Source organism: Pantherophis guttatus, chromosome 6, assembly GCF_059756535.1.
Source record: "Pantherophis guttatus breed Tessera chromosome 6, ASM5975653v1, whole genome shotgun sequence".
NCBI classification, from domain to species: domain Eukaryota; kingdom Metazoa; phylum Chordata; class Lepidosauria; order Squamata; family Colubridae; genus Pantherophis; species Pantherophis guttatus.
In genome coordinates this window covers 85,503,145-85,515,891 of record NC_142068.1, presented here as the reverse complement: position 1 = coordinate 85,515,891, position 12,747 = coordinate 85,503,145, and positions in this window count along the sequence as shown.

Below are 12,747 nucleotides of genomic sequence, written 5' to 3'. Positions count from 1 at the left end.
TCAGGATGAAATTCCATGTCTAAAAATGGTGTTGCTTCCACTTTTTAAAAATCAAGCCTTTTTGGTGCCTGAGGAAGAAAACGAGTGACTCCGCGGTCAGGAATAATGCTGCCCAGGAACCAAAACGTTCCTTGAAGCCAAATTTTTTTTTTTGAAACCAAATGCCAAAACGGACACCAGTATGAGTTTCGGGATGAAATTCCATGTCTAAAAATGGTGTTGCTTCCACTTTTAAAAAATCAAGCCTTTTTGGTGCCTGCGGAAGAAAACGCGTGATTCTGCGGTCAGGAAAAATGCTGCCCAGCAACCAAAATGTTTTTTGAAGCCATTTTTTTCTTTTTGAAACCAAATGCCAAAATGGACACCAGTATAAGTTTCGGGATGAAATTCCATGTCTAAAAATGGTGTTGCTTCCACTTTTTAAAAATCAAGCCTTTTTGGTGCCTGAGGAAGAAAACGAGTGACTCCGCGGTCAGGAATAATGCTGCCCAGGAACCAAAACGTTCCTTGAAGCCAAATTTTTTTTTTTTGAAACCAAATGCCAAAACGGACACCAGTATGAGTTTCGGGATGAAATTCCATGTCTAAAAATGGTGTTGCTTCCACTTTTAAAAAATCAAGCCTTTTTGGTGCCTGCGGAAGAAAACGCGTGATTCTGCGGTCAGGAAAAATGCTGCCCAGCAACCAAAATGTTTTTTGAAGCCATTTTTTTCTTTTTGAAACCAAATGCCAAAATGGACACCAGTATAAGTTTCGGGATGAAATTCCATGTCTAAAAATGGTGTTGCTTCCACTTTTTAAAAATCAAGCCTTTTTGGTGCCTTTGGAAGAAAACGCGTGACTCCGCGGTCAGGAAAAATGCTGCCCAGCAACCAAAATGTTTTTTGAAGCCATTTTTTTCTTTTTGAAACCAAATGCAAAAAGGGACACTAGGATGAGTTTCGGATGAAATTCCATGTCTAAAAATGGTGTTGCTTTCTCTTTTTAAAAATCAAGCCTTTTTGGAGCCTGGGGAAGAAAACGCGTGACTCCGCGGTCAGGAAAAATGCTGCCGAGCAACCAAAATGTTTTTTGAAGCCATTTTTTTCTTTTTGAAACCAAATGCAAAAACCGACACCAGGATGAGTTTCAGGATGAAATTCCATGTCTAAAAATGGTGTTGCTTCCACTTTTTAAAAATCAAGCCTTTTTGGTGCCTGAGGAAGAAAACGAGTGACTCCGCGGTCAGGAATAATGCTGCCCAGGAACCAAAACGTTCCTTGAAGCCAAATTTTTTTTTTTGAAACCAAATGCCAAAACGGACACCAGTATGAGTTTCGGGATGAAATTCCATGTCTAAAAATGGTGTTGCTTCCACTTTTAAAAAATCAAGCCTTTTTGGTGCCTGCGGAAGAAAACGCGTGATTCTGCGGTCAGGAAAAATGCTGCCCAGCAACCAAAATGTTTTTTGAAGCCATTTTTTTCTTTTTGAAACCAAATGCCAAAATGGACACCAGTATAAGTTTCGGGATGAAATTCCATGTCTAAAAATGGTGTTGCTTCCACTTTTTAAAAATCAAGCCTTTTTGGTGCCTGAGGAAGAAAACGAGTGACTCCGCGGTCAGGAATAATGCTGCCCAGGAACCAAAACGTTCCTTGAAGCCAAATTTTTTTTTTTGAAACCAAATGCCAAAACGGACACCAGGATGAGTTTCGGGATGAAATTCCATGTCTAAAAATGGTGTTGCTTTCACTTTTTAAAAATCAAGCCTTTTTGGTGCCTGCGGAAGAAAACGCGTCACTCCGCGGTCAGGCAAAATGCTGCCCAGCAACCAAAATGTTTTTTGAAGCCATTTTTTTCTTTTTGAAACCAAATACAAAAACGGACACCAGGATGAGTTTCAGGATGAAATTCCATGTCTAAAAATGGTGTTGCTTCCACTTTTTAAAAATCAAGCCTTTTTGGTGCCTGAGGAAGAAAACGCGTGATTCCGCGGTCAGGAAAAATGCTGCCCAGCAACCGAAATGTTTTTTGAAGCCATTTTTTTCTTTTTGAAACCAAATACAAAAACGGACACTAGGATGAGTTTCGGGATGAAATTCCATGTCTAAAAATGGTGTTGCTTCCACTTTTTAAAAATCAAGCCTTTTGGTGCCTGCGGAAGAAAACGAGTGACTCCGCGGTCAGGAAAAATGCTGCCCAGCAACCAAAATGTTTTTGGAAGCCAAATATTTTTTTGAAACCAAATGCAAAAACGGACACTGGGATGAGTTTCGGATGAAATTCCATGTCTAAAAATGGTATTGCTTTCACTTTTTAAAAATCAAGCCTTTTTGGTGCCTGGGGAAGAAAACGCGTGACTCCGCGGTCAGGAAAAATGCTGCCCAGCAACCAAAATGTTTTTTGAAGCCCTTTTTTTCTTCTTGAAACCAAATGCAAAAACGGACACCAGGATGAGTTTCGGGATGAAATTCCATGTCTAAAAATGGTGTTGCTTTCACTTTTTAAAAATCAAGCCTTTTTGGTGCCTGGGGAAGAAAACGCGTGACTCCGCGGTCAGGAAAAATGCTGCCAAGCAACCAAAATGTTTTTTGAAGCCATTTTTTCTTTTTGAAACCAAATACAAAAACGGATACTAGGATGAGTTTCGGGATGAAATTCCATGTCTAAAAATGGTGTTGCTTTCACTTTTTAAAAATCAAGCCTTTTTGGTGCCTGCGGAAGAAAACGCGTGATTCCGCGGTCAGGATAAATGCTGCCCAGCAACCAAAATGTTTTTTGAAGCCATTTTTTTCTTTTTGAAACCAAATACAAAAACGGACACTAGGATGAGTTTTGGGATGAAATTCCATGTCTAAAAATGGTGTTGCTTTCACTTTTTAAAAATCAAGCCTTTTTGACGCCTGAGGAAGAAAACGAGTGACTCCGCGGTCAGGAAAAAAGCTGCCCAGCAACCAAAATGTTTTTTAAAGGCAAATATTTTTTTTAAACCAAATGCAAAAACGGACACTAGGATGAGTTTCGGGATGAAATTCCATGTCTAAAAATGGTGTTGCTTCCACTTTTTAAAAATCAAGCCTTTTTGGTGCCTTTGGAAGAAAACGCGTGACTCCGCGGTCAGGAAAAATGCTGCCCAGCAACCAAAATATTTTTTGAAGGCAAATATATTTTTTAAACCAAATGCAAAAACGGACACCAGGATGAGTTTCGGGATGAAATTCCATGTCTAAAAATGGTGTTGCTTCCACTTTTTAAAAATCAAGCCTTTTTGGTGCCTTTGGAAGAAAACGCGTGACTCCGCGGTCAGGAAAAATGCTGCCCAGCAACCAAAATGTTTTTTGAAGCCATTTTTTTCTTTTTGAAACCAAATACAAAAACGGACACCAGGATGAGTTTCAGGATGAAATTCCATGTCTAAAAATGGTGTTGCTTCCACTTTTTAAAAATCAAGCCTTTTTGGTGCCTGAGGAAGAAAACGCGTGACTCCGCGGTCAGGAAAAATGCTGCCCAGCAACCAAAATGTTTTTTAAAGCCCTTTTTTTCTTTTTGAAACCAAATGCAAAAACGGACACCAGGATGAGTTTCGGGATGACATTCCATGTCTTAAAATGGTGTTGCTTCCACTTTTTAAAAATCAAGCCTTTTTGGTGCCTGCGGAAGAAAACGAGTGACTCCGCGGTCAGGAAAAATGATGCCCAGGAACCAAAACTTTTCTTGAAGCCAAATTTTTTTTTTTGGAACCAAATGCAAAAACGGACACCAGGATGAGTTTCAGGATGAAATTCCATGTCTAAAAATGGTGTTGCTTCCACTTTTTAAAAATCAAGCCTTTTTGGTGCCTGAAGAAGAAAACGAGTGACTCTGCGGTCAGGAATAATGCTGCCCAGGAACCAAAACGTTCCTTGAAGCCAATTTTTTTTTTTTTGAAACCAAATGCCAAAACGGACACCAGTATGAGTTTCGGGATGAAATTCCATGTCTAAAAATGGTATTGCTTCCACTTTTTAAAAATCAAGCCTTTTTGGTGCCTGCGGAAGAAAACGCGTGACTCCGCGGTCAGGAAAAATGCTGCCCAGCAACCAAAATGTTTTTGGAAGCCAAATATTTTTTTGAAACCAAATGCAAAAACGGACACTGGGATGAGTTTCGGATGAAATTCCATGTCTAAAAATGGTATTGCTTTCACTTTTTAAAAATCAAGCCTTTTTGGTGCCTGGGGAAGAAAACGCGTGACTCCGCGGTCAGGAAAAATGCTGCCCAGCAACCAAAATGTTTTTTGAAGCCATTTTTTTCTTTTTGAAACCAAATGCAAAAAGGGACACTAGGATGAGTTTCGGATGAAATTCCATGTCTAAAAATGGTGTTGCTTTCACTTTTTAAAAATCAAGCCTTTTTGGAGCCTGGGGAAGAAAACGCGTGACTCCGCGGTCAGGAAAAATGCTGCCGAGCAACCAAAATGTTTTTTGAAGCCATTTTTTTCTTTTTGAAACCAAATGCAAAAAGGGACACTAGGATGAGTTTCGGATGAAATTCCATGTCTAAAAATGGTGTTGCTTTCACTTTTTAAAAATCAAGCCTTTTTGGAGCCTGGGGAAGAAAACGCGTGACTCCGCGGTCAGGAAAAATGCTGCCGAGCAACCAAAATATTTTTTGAAGCCATTTTTTTCTTTTTGAAACCAAATGCAAAAACCGACACCAGGATGAGTTTCAGGATGAAATTCCATGTCTAAAAATGGTGTTGCTTCCACTTTTTAAAAATCAAGCCTTTTTGGTGCCTGAGGAAGAAAACGAGTGACTCCGCGGTCAGGAATAATGCTGCCCAGGAACCAAAACGTTCCTTGAAGCCCTTTTTTTCTTTTTGAAACCAAATACAAAAACGGACACTAGGATGAGTTTCGGGATGAAATTCCATGTCTAAAAATGGTGTTGCTTCCACTTTTTAAAAATCAAGCCTTTTGGTGCCTGCGGAAGAAAACGCGTGACTCCGCGGTCAGGAAAAATGCTGCCCAGCAACCAAAATGTTTTTGGAAGCCAAATATTATTTTGAAACGAAATGCAAAAACGGACACCAGGATGAGTTTCGGGATGAAATTCCATGTCTAAAAATGGTGTTGCTTTCACTTTTTAAAAATCAAGCCTTTTTGGTGCCTGCGGAAGAAAACGCGTGACTCCGTGGTCAGGCAAAATGCTGCCCAGCAACCAAAATGTTTTTTGAAGCCATTTTTTTCTTTTTGAAACCAAATACAAAAACGGACACCAGGATGAGTTTCAGGATGAAATTCCATTTCTAAAAATGGTGTTGCTTCCACTTTTTAAAAATCAAGCCTTTTTGTTGCCTGAGGAAGAAAACGCGTGATTCCGCGGTCAGGAAAAATGCTGCCCAGCAACCGAAATGTTTTTTGAAGCCATTTTTTTCTTTTTGAAACCAAATACAAAAAGGGACACTAGGATGAGTTTCGGGATGAAATTCCATGTCTAAAAATGGTGTTGCTTCCACTTTTTAAAAATCAAGCCTTTTGGTGCCTGCGGAAGAAAACGCGTGACTCCGCGGTCAGGAAAAATGCTGCCCAGCAACCAAAATGTTTTTGGAAGCCAAATATTTTTTTGAAACCAAATGCAAAAACGGACACTGGGATGAGTTTCGGATGAAATTCCATGTCTAAAAATGGTATTGCTTTCACTTTTTAAAAATCAAGCCTTTTTGGTGCCTGGGGAAGAAAACGCGTGACTCCGCGGTCAGGAAAAATGCTGCCCAGCAACCAAAATGTTTTTTGAAGTCCTTTTTTTCTTCTTGAAACCAAATGCAAAAACGGACACCAGGATGAGTTTCGGGATGAAATTCCATGTCTAAAAATGGTGTTGCTTTCACTTTTTAAAAATCAAGCCTTTTTGGTGCCTGGGGAAGAAAACGCGTGACTCCGCGGTCAGGAAAAATGCTGCCCAGCAACCAAAATGTTTTTTGAAGCCATTTTTTCTTTTTGAAACCAAATACAAAAACGGACACTAGGATGAGTTTCGGGATGAAATTCCATGTCTAAAAATGGTGTTGCTTTCACTTTTTAAAAATCAAGCCTTTTTGGTGCCTGCGGAAGAAAACGCGTGACTCCGCGGTCAGGCAAAATGCTGCCCAGCAACCAAAATGTTTTTTGAAGCCATTTTTTTCTTTTTGAAACCAAATGCCAAAACGGACACCAGTATGAGTTTCGGGATGAAATTCCATGTCTAAAAATGGTGTTGCTTTCACTTTTTAAAAATCAAGCCTTTTTGGTGCCTGCGGAAGAAAACGCGTGATTCCGCGGTCAGGATAAATGCTGCCCAGCAACCAAAATGTTTTTTGAAGCCATTTTTTTCTTTTTGAAACAAAATACAAAAATGGACACTAGGATGAGTTTTGGGATGAAATTCCATGTCTAAAAATGGTGTTGCTTTCACTTTTTAAAAATCAAGCCTTTTTGACGCCTGAGGAAGAAAACGAGTGACTCCGCGGTCAGGAAAAAAGCTGCCCAGCAACCAAAATGTTTTTTAAAGGCAAATATTTTTTTTAAACCAAATGCAAAAACGGACACTAGGATGAGTTTCGGGATGAAATTCCATGTCTAAAAATGGTGTTGCTTCCACTTTTTAAAAATCAAGCCTTTTTGGTGCCTTTGGAAGAAAACGCGTGACTCCGCGGTCAGGAAAAATGCTGCCCAGCAACCAAAATGTTTTTTGAAGCCATTTTTTTCTTTTTGAAACCAAATACAAAAACGGACACCAGGATGAGTTTCAGGATGAAATTCCATGTCTAAAAATGGTGTTGCTTCCACTTTTTAAAAATCAAGCCTTTTTGGTGCCTGCGGAAGAAAACGCGTGATTCTACGGTCAGGAAAAATGCTGCCCAGCAACCAAAATGTTTTTTGAAGCCATTTTTTTCTTTTTGAAACCAAATGCCAAAACGGACACCAGTATAAGTTTCGGGATGAAATTCCATGTCTAAAAATGGTGTTGCTTCCACTTTTTAAAAATCAAGCCTTTTTGGTGCCTTTGGAAGAAAACGCGTGACTCCGCGGTCAGGAAAAATGCTGCCCAGCAACCAAAATGTTTTTGGAAGCCAAATATTTTTTTGAAACCAAATGCAAAAACGGACACCAGGATGAGTTTCGGGATGAAATTCCATGTCTAAAAATGGTGTTGCTTCCACTTTTTAAAAATCAAGCCTTTTTGTTGCCTGAGGAAGAAAACGCGTGATTCCGCGGTCAGGAAAAATGCTGCCCAGCAACCGAAATGTTTTTTGAAGCCATTTTTTTCTTTTTGAAACCAAATACAAAAAGGGATACTAGGATGAGTTTCGGGATGAAATTCCATGTCTAAAAATGGTGTTGCTTCCACTTTTTAAAAATCAAGCCTTTTGGTGCCTGCGGAAGAAAACGCGTGACTCCGCGGTCAGGAAAAATGCTGCCCAGCAACCAAAATGTTTTTGGAAGCCAAATATTTTTTTGAAACCAAATGCAAAAACGGACACTGGGATGAGTTTCGGATGAAATTCCATGTCTAAAAATGGTATTGCTTTCACTTTTTAAAAATCAAGCCTTTTTGGTGCCTGGGGAAGAAAACGCGTGACTCCGCGGTCAGGAAAAATGCTGCCCAGCAACCAAAATGTTTTTTGAAGCCCTTTTTTTCTTCTTGAAACCAAATGCAAAAACGGACACCAGGATGAGTTTCGGGATGAAATTCCATGTCTAAAAATGGTGTTGCTTTCACTTTTTAAAAATCAAGCCTTTTTGACGCCTGAGGAAGAAAACGCGTGACTCCGCGGTCAGGCAAAATGCTGCCCAGCAACCAAAATGTTTTTTGAAGCCATTTTTTTCTTTTTGAAACCAAATACAAAAATGGACACCAGGATGAGTTTCGGGATGAAATTCCATGTCTAAAAATGGTGTTGCTTCCACTTTTTAAAAATCAAGCCTTTTGGTGCCTGCGGAAGAAAACGCGTGACTCCGCGGTCAGGAAAAATGCTGCCCAGCAACCAAAATGTTTTTTGAAGGCAAATATTTTTTTTAAATCAAATGCAAAAACTCACACCAGGATGAGTTTCGGGATGAAATTCCATGTGTAAAAATGGTGTTGCTTCCACTTTTTAAAAATCAAGCCTTTTTGGTGCCTTTGGAAGAAAACGCGTGACTCCGCGGTCAGGAAAAATGCTGCCCAGCAACCAAAATGTTTTTTGAAGCCATTTTTTCTTTTTGAAACCAAATACAAAAACGGACACTAGGATGAGTTTCGGGATGAAATTCCATGTCTAAAAATGGTGTTGCTTTCACTTTTAAAAAATCAAGCCTTTTTGGTGCCTGCGGAAGAAAACGCGTGACTCCGCGGTCAGGCAAAATGCTGCCCAGCAACCAAAATGTTTTTTGAAGCCATTTTTTTCTTTTTGAAACCAAATACAAAAACGGACACCAGGATGAGTTTCAGGATGAAATTCCATGTCTAAAAATGGTGTTGCTTCCACTTTTTAAAAATCAAGCCTTTTTGGTGCCTGAGGAAGAAAACGAGTGACTCCGCGGTCAGGAAAAATGCTGCCCAGCAACCAAAATGTTTTTTGAAGGCAAATATTTTTTTTAAACCAAATGCAAAAACGGACACCAGGATGAGTTTCGGGATGAAATTCCATGTCTAAAAATGGTGTTGCTTCCACTTTTTAAAAATCAAGCCTTTTTGGTTCCTTAGGAAGAAAACGTGTGACTCTGCGGTCAGGAATAATGCTGCCCAGCAACCAAAACGTTCCTTGAAGCCAAATTTTTTTTTTTTGAAACCAAATGCCAAAACGGACACCAGTATGAGTTTCGGGATGAAATTCCATGTCTAAAAATGGTGTTGCTTCCACTTTTTAAAAATCAAGCCTTTTTGGTGCATGCGGAAGAAAACGCGTGATTCCGCGGTCAGGAAAAATGCTGCCCAGCAACCAAAATGTTTTTTGAAGCCATTTTTTTCTTTTTGAAACCAAATTCCAAAACGGACACCAGTATGAGTTTCGGGATGAAATTCCATGTCTAAAAATGGTGTTGCTTTCACTTTTTAAAAATCAAGCCTTTTTGGTGCCTGCGGAAGAAAACGCGTGACTCCGCGGTCAGGAAAAATGCTGCCCAGCAACCAAAATGTTTTTTGAAGCCCTTTTTTTCTTTTGAGAAACCAAATGCAAAAACGGACACCAGGATGAGTTTCGGGATGAAATTCCATGTCTAAAAATGGTGTTGCTTCCACTTTTTAAAAATCAAGCCTTTTTGGTGCCTTTGGAAGAAAACGCGTGACTCCGCGGTCAGGAAAAATGCTGCCCAGCAACCAAAATGTTTTTTGAAGCCATTTTTTTCTTTTTGAAACCAAATTCCAAAACGGACACCAGTATGAGTTTCGGGATGAAATTCCATGTCTAAAAATGGTGTTGCTTTCACTTTTTAAAAATCAAGCCTTTTTGGTGCCTGCGGAAGAAAACGCGTGACTCCGCGGTCAGGAAAAATGCTGCCCAGCAACCAAAATGTTTTTTGAAGCCCTTTTTTTCTTTTGAGAAACCAAATGCAAAAACGGACACCAGGATGAGTTTCGGGATGAAATTCCATGTCTAAAAATGGTGTTGCTTCCACTTTTTAAAAATCAAGCCTTTTTGGTGCCTTTGGAAGAAAACGCGTGACTCCGCGGTCAGGAAAAATGCTGCCCAGCAACCAAAATGTTTTTTGAAGCCCTTTTTTTCTTTTTGAAACCAAATGCAAAAACGGACACCAGGATGAGTTTCGGGATGAAATTCCATGTCTAAAAATGGTGTTGCTTCCACTTTTTAAAAATCAAGCCTTTTTGGTGCCTTTGGAAGAAAACGCGTGACTCCGCGGTCAGGAAAAATGCTGCCCAGCAACCAAAATGTTTTTTGAAGCCCTTTTTTTCTTTTTGAAACCAAATGCAAAAACGGACACCAGGATGAGTTTCGGGATGAAATTCCATGTCTAAAAATGGTGTTGCTTTCACTTTTTAAAAATCAAGCCTTTTTGACGCCTGAGGAAGAAAACGAGTGACTCCGCGGTCAGGAAAAATGCTGCCCAGCAACCAAAATGTTTTTTGAAGCCCTTTTTTTCTTTTTGAAACCAAATGCAAAAACGGACACCAGGATGAGTTTCGGGATGAAATTCCATGTCTAAAAATGGTGTTGCTTCCACTTTTTAAAAATCAAGCCTTTTTGGTGCCTTTGGAAGAAAACGCGTGACTCCGCGGTCAGGAAAAATGCTGCCCAGCAACCAAAATGTTTTTTGAAGCCCTTTTTTTCTTTTTGAAACCAAATGCAAAAACGGACACCAGGATGAGTTTCGGGATGAAATTCCATGTCTAAAAATGGTGTTGCTTCCACTTTTTAAAAATCAAGCCTTTTTGGTGCCTTTGGAAGAAAACGCGTGACTCCGCGGTCAGGAAAAATGCTGCCCAGCAACCAAAATGTTTTTTGAAGCCATTTTTTCTTTTTGAAACCAAATACAAAAACGGACACTAGGATGAGTTTCGGGATGAAATTCCATGTCTAAAAATGGTGTTGCTTTCACTTTTAAAAAATCAAGCCTTTTTGGTGCCTGCGGAAGAAAACGCGTGACTCCGCGGTCAGGCAAAATGCTGCCCAGCAACCAAAATGTTTTTTGAAGCCATTTTTTTCTTTTTGAAACCAAATACAAAAACGGACACCAGGATGAGTTTCAGGATGAAATTCCATGTCTAAAAATGGTGTTGCTTCCACTTTTTAAAAATCAAGCCTTTTTGGTGCCTGAGGAAGAAAACGAGTGACTCCGCGGTCAGGAAAAATGCTGCCCAGCAACCAAAATGTTTTTTGAAGGCAAATATTTTTTTTAAACCAAATGCAAAAACGGACACCAGGATGAGTTTCGGGATGAAATTCCATGTCTAAAAATGGTGTTGCTTCCACTTTTTAAAAATCAAGCCTTTTTGGTTCCTTAGGAAGAAAACGTGTGACTCTGCGGTCAGGAATAATGCTGCCCAGCAACCAAAACGTTCCTTGAAGCCAAATTTTTTTTTTTTGAAACCAAATGCCAAAACGGACACCAGTATGAGTTTCGGGATGAAATTCCATGTCTAAAAATGGTGTTGCTTCCACTTTTTAAAAATCAAGCCTTTTTGGTGCATGCGGAAGAAAACGCGTGATTCCGCGGTCAGGAAAAATGCTGCCCAGCAACCAAAATGTTTTTTGAAGCCATTTTTTTCTTTTTGAAACCAAATTCCAAAACGGACACCAGTATGAGTTTCGGGATGAAATTCCATGTCTAAAAATGGTGTTGCTTTCACTTTTTAAAAATCAAGCCTTTTTGGTGCCTGCGGAAGAAAACGCGTGACTCCGCGGTCAGGAAAAATGCTGCCCAGCAACCAAAATGTTTTTTGAAGCCCTTTTTTTCTTTTGAGAAACCAAATGCAAAAACGGACACCAGGATGAGTTTCGGGATGAAATTCCATGTCTAAAAATGGTGTTGCTTCCACTTTTTAAAAATCAAGCCTTTTTGGTGCCTTTGGAAGAAAACGCGTGACTCCGCGGTCAGGAAAAATGCTGCCCAGCAACCAAAATGTTTTTTGAAGCCCTTTTTTTCTTTTTGAAACCAAATGCAAAAACGGACACCAGGATGAGTTTCGGGATGAAATTCCATGTCTAAAAATGGTGTTGCTTCCACTTTTTAAAAATCAAGCCTTTTTGGTGCCTTTGGAAGAAAACGCGTGACTCCGCGGTCAGGAAAAATGCTGCCCAGCAACCAAAATGTTTTTTGAAGCCCTTTTTTTCTTTTTGAAACCAAATGCAAAAACGGACACCAGGATGAGTTTCGGGATGAAATTCCATGTCTAAAAATGGTGTTGCTTTCACTTTTTAAAAATCAAGCCTTTTTGACGCCTGAGGAAGAAAACGAGTGACTCCGCGGTCAGGAAAAATGCTGCCCAGCAACCAAAATGTTTTTTGAAGCCCTTTTTTTCTTTTTGAAACCAAATGCAAAAACGGACACCAGGATGAGTTTCGGGATGAAATTCCATGTCTAAAAATGGTGTTGCTTCCACTTTTTAAAAATCAAGCCTTTTTGGTGCCTTTGGAAGAAAACGCGTGACTCCGCGGTCAGGAAAAATGCTGCCCAGCAACCAAAATGTTTTTTGAAGCCCTTTTTTTCTTTTTGAAACCAAATGCAAAAACGGACACCAGGATGAGTTTCGGGATGAAATTCCATGTCTAAAAATGGTGTTGCTTTCACTTTTTAAAAATCAAGCCTTTTTGGTGCCTGGGGAAGAAAACGCGTGACTCCGCGGTCAGGAAAAATGCTGCCCAGCAACCAAAATGTTTTTTGAAGCCATTTTTTCTTTTTGAAACCAAATACAAAAACGGACACTAGGATGAGTTTCGGGATGAAATTCCATGTCTAAAAATGGTGTTGCTTCCACTTTTTAAAAATCAAGCCTTTTTGGTGCCTGCGGAAGTAAACGGGTGACTCCGCGGTCAGGCAAAATGCTGCCCAGCAACCAAAATGTTTTTTGAAGCCATTTTTTTCTTTTTGAAACCAAATACAAAAACGGACACCAGGATGAGTTTCGGGATGAAATTCCATGTCTAAAAATGGTGTTGCTTTCACTTTTTAAAAATCAAGCCTTTTTGACGCCTGAGGAAGAAAACGAGTGACTCCGCGGTCAGGAAAAATGCTGCCCAGCAACCAAAATGTTTTTTGAAGGGAAATATTTTTTTTAAACCAAATGCAAAAACGGACATCAGGATGAGT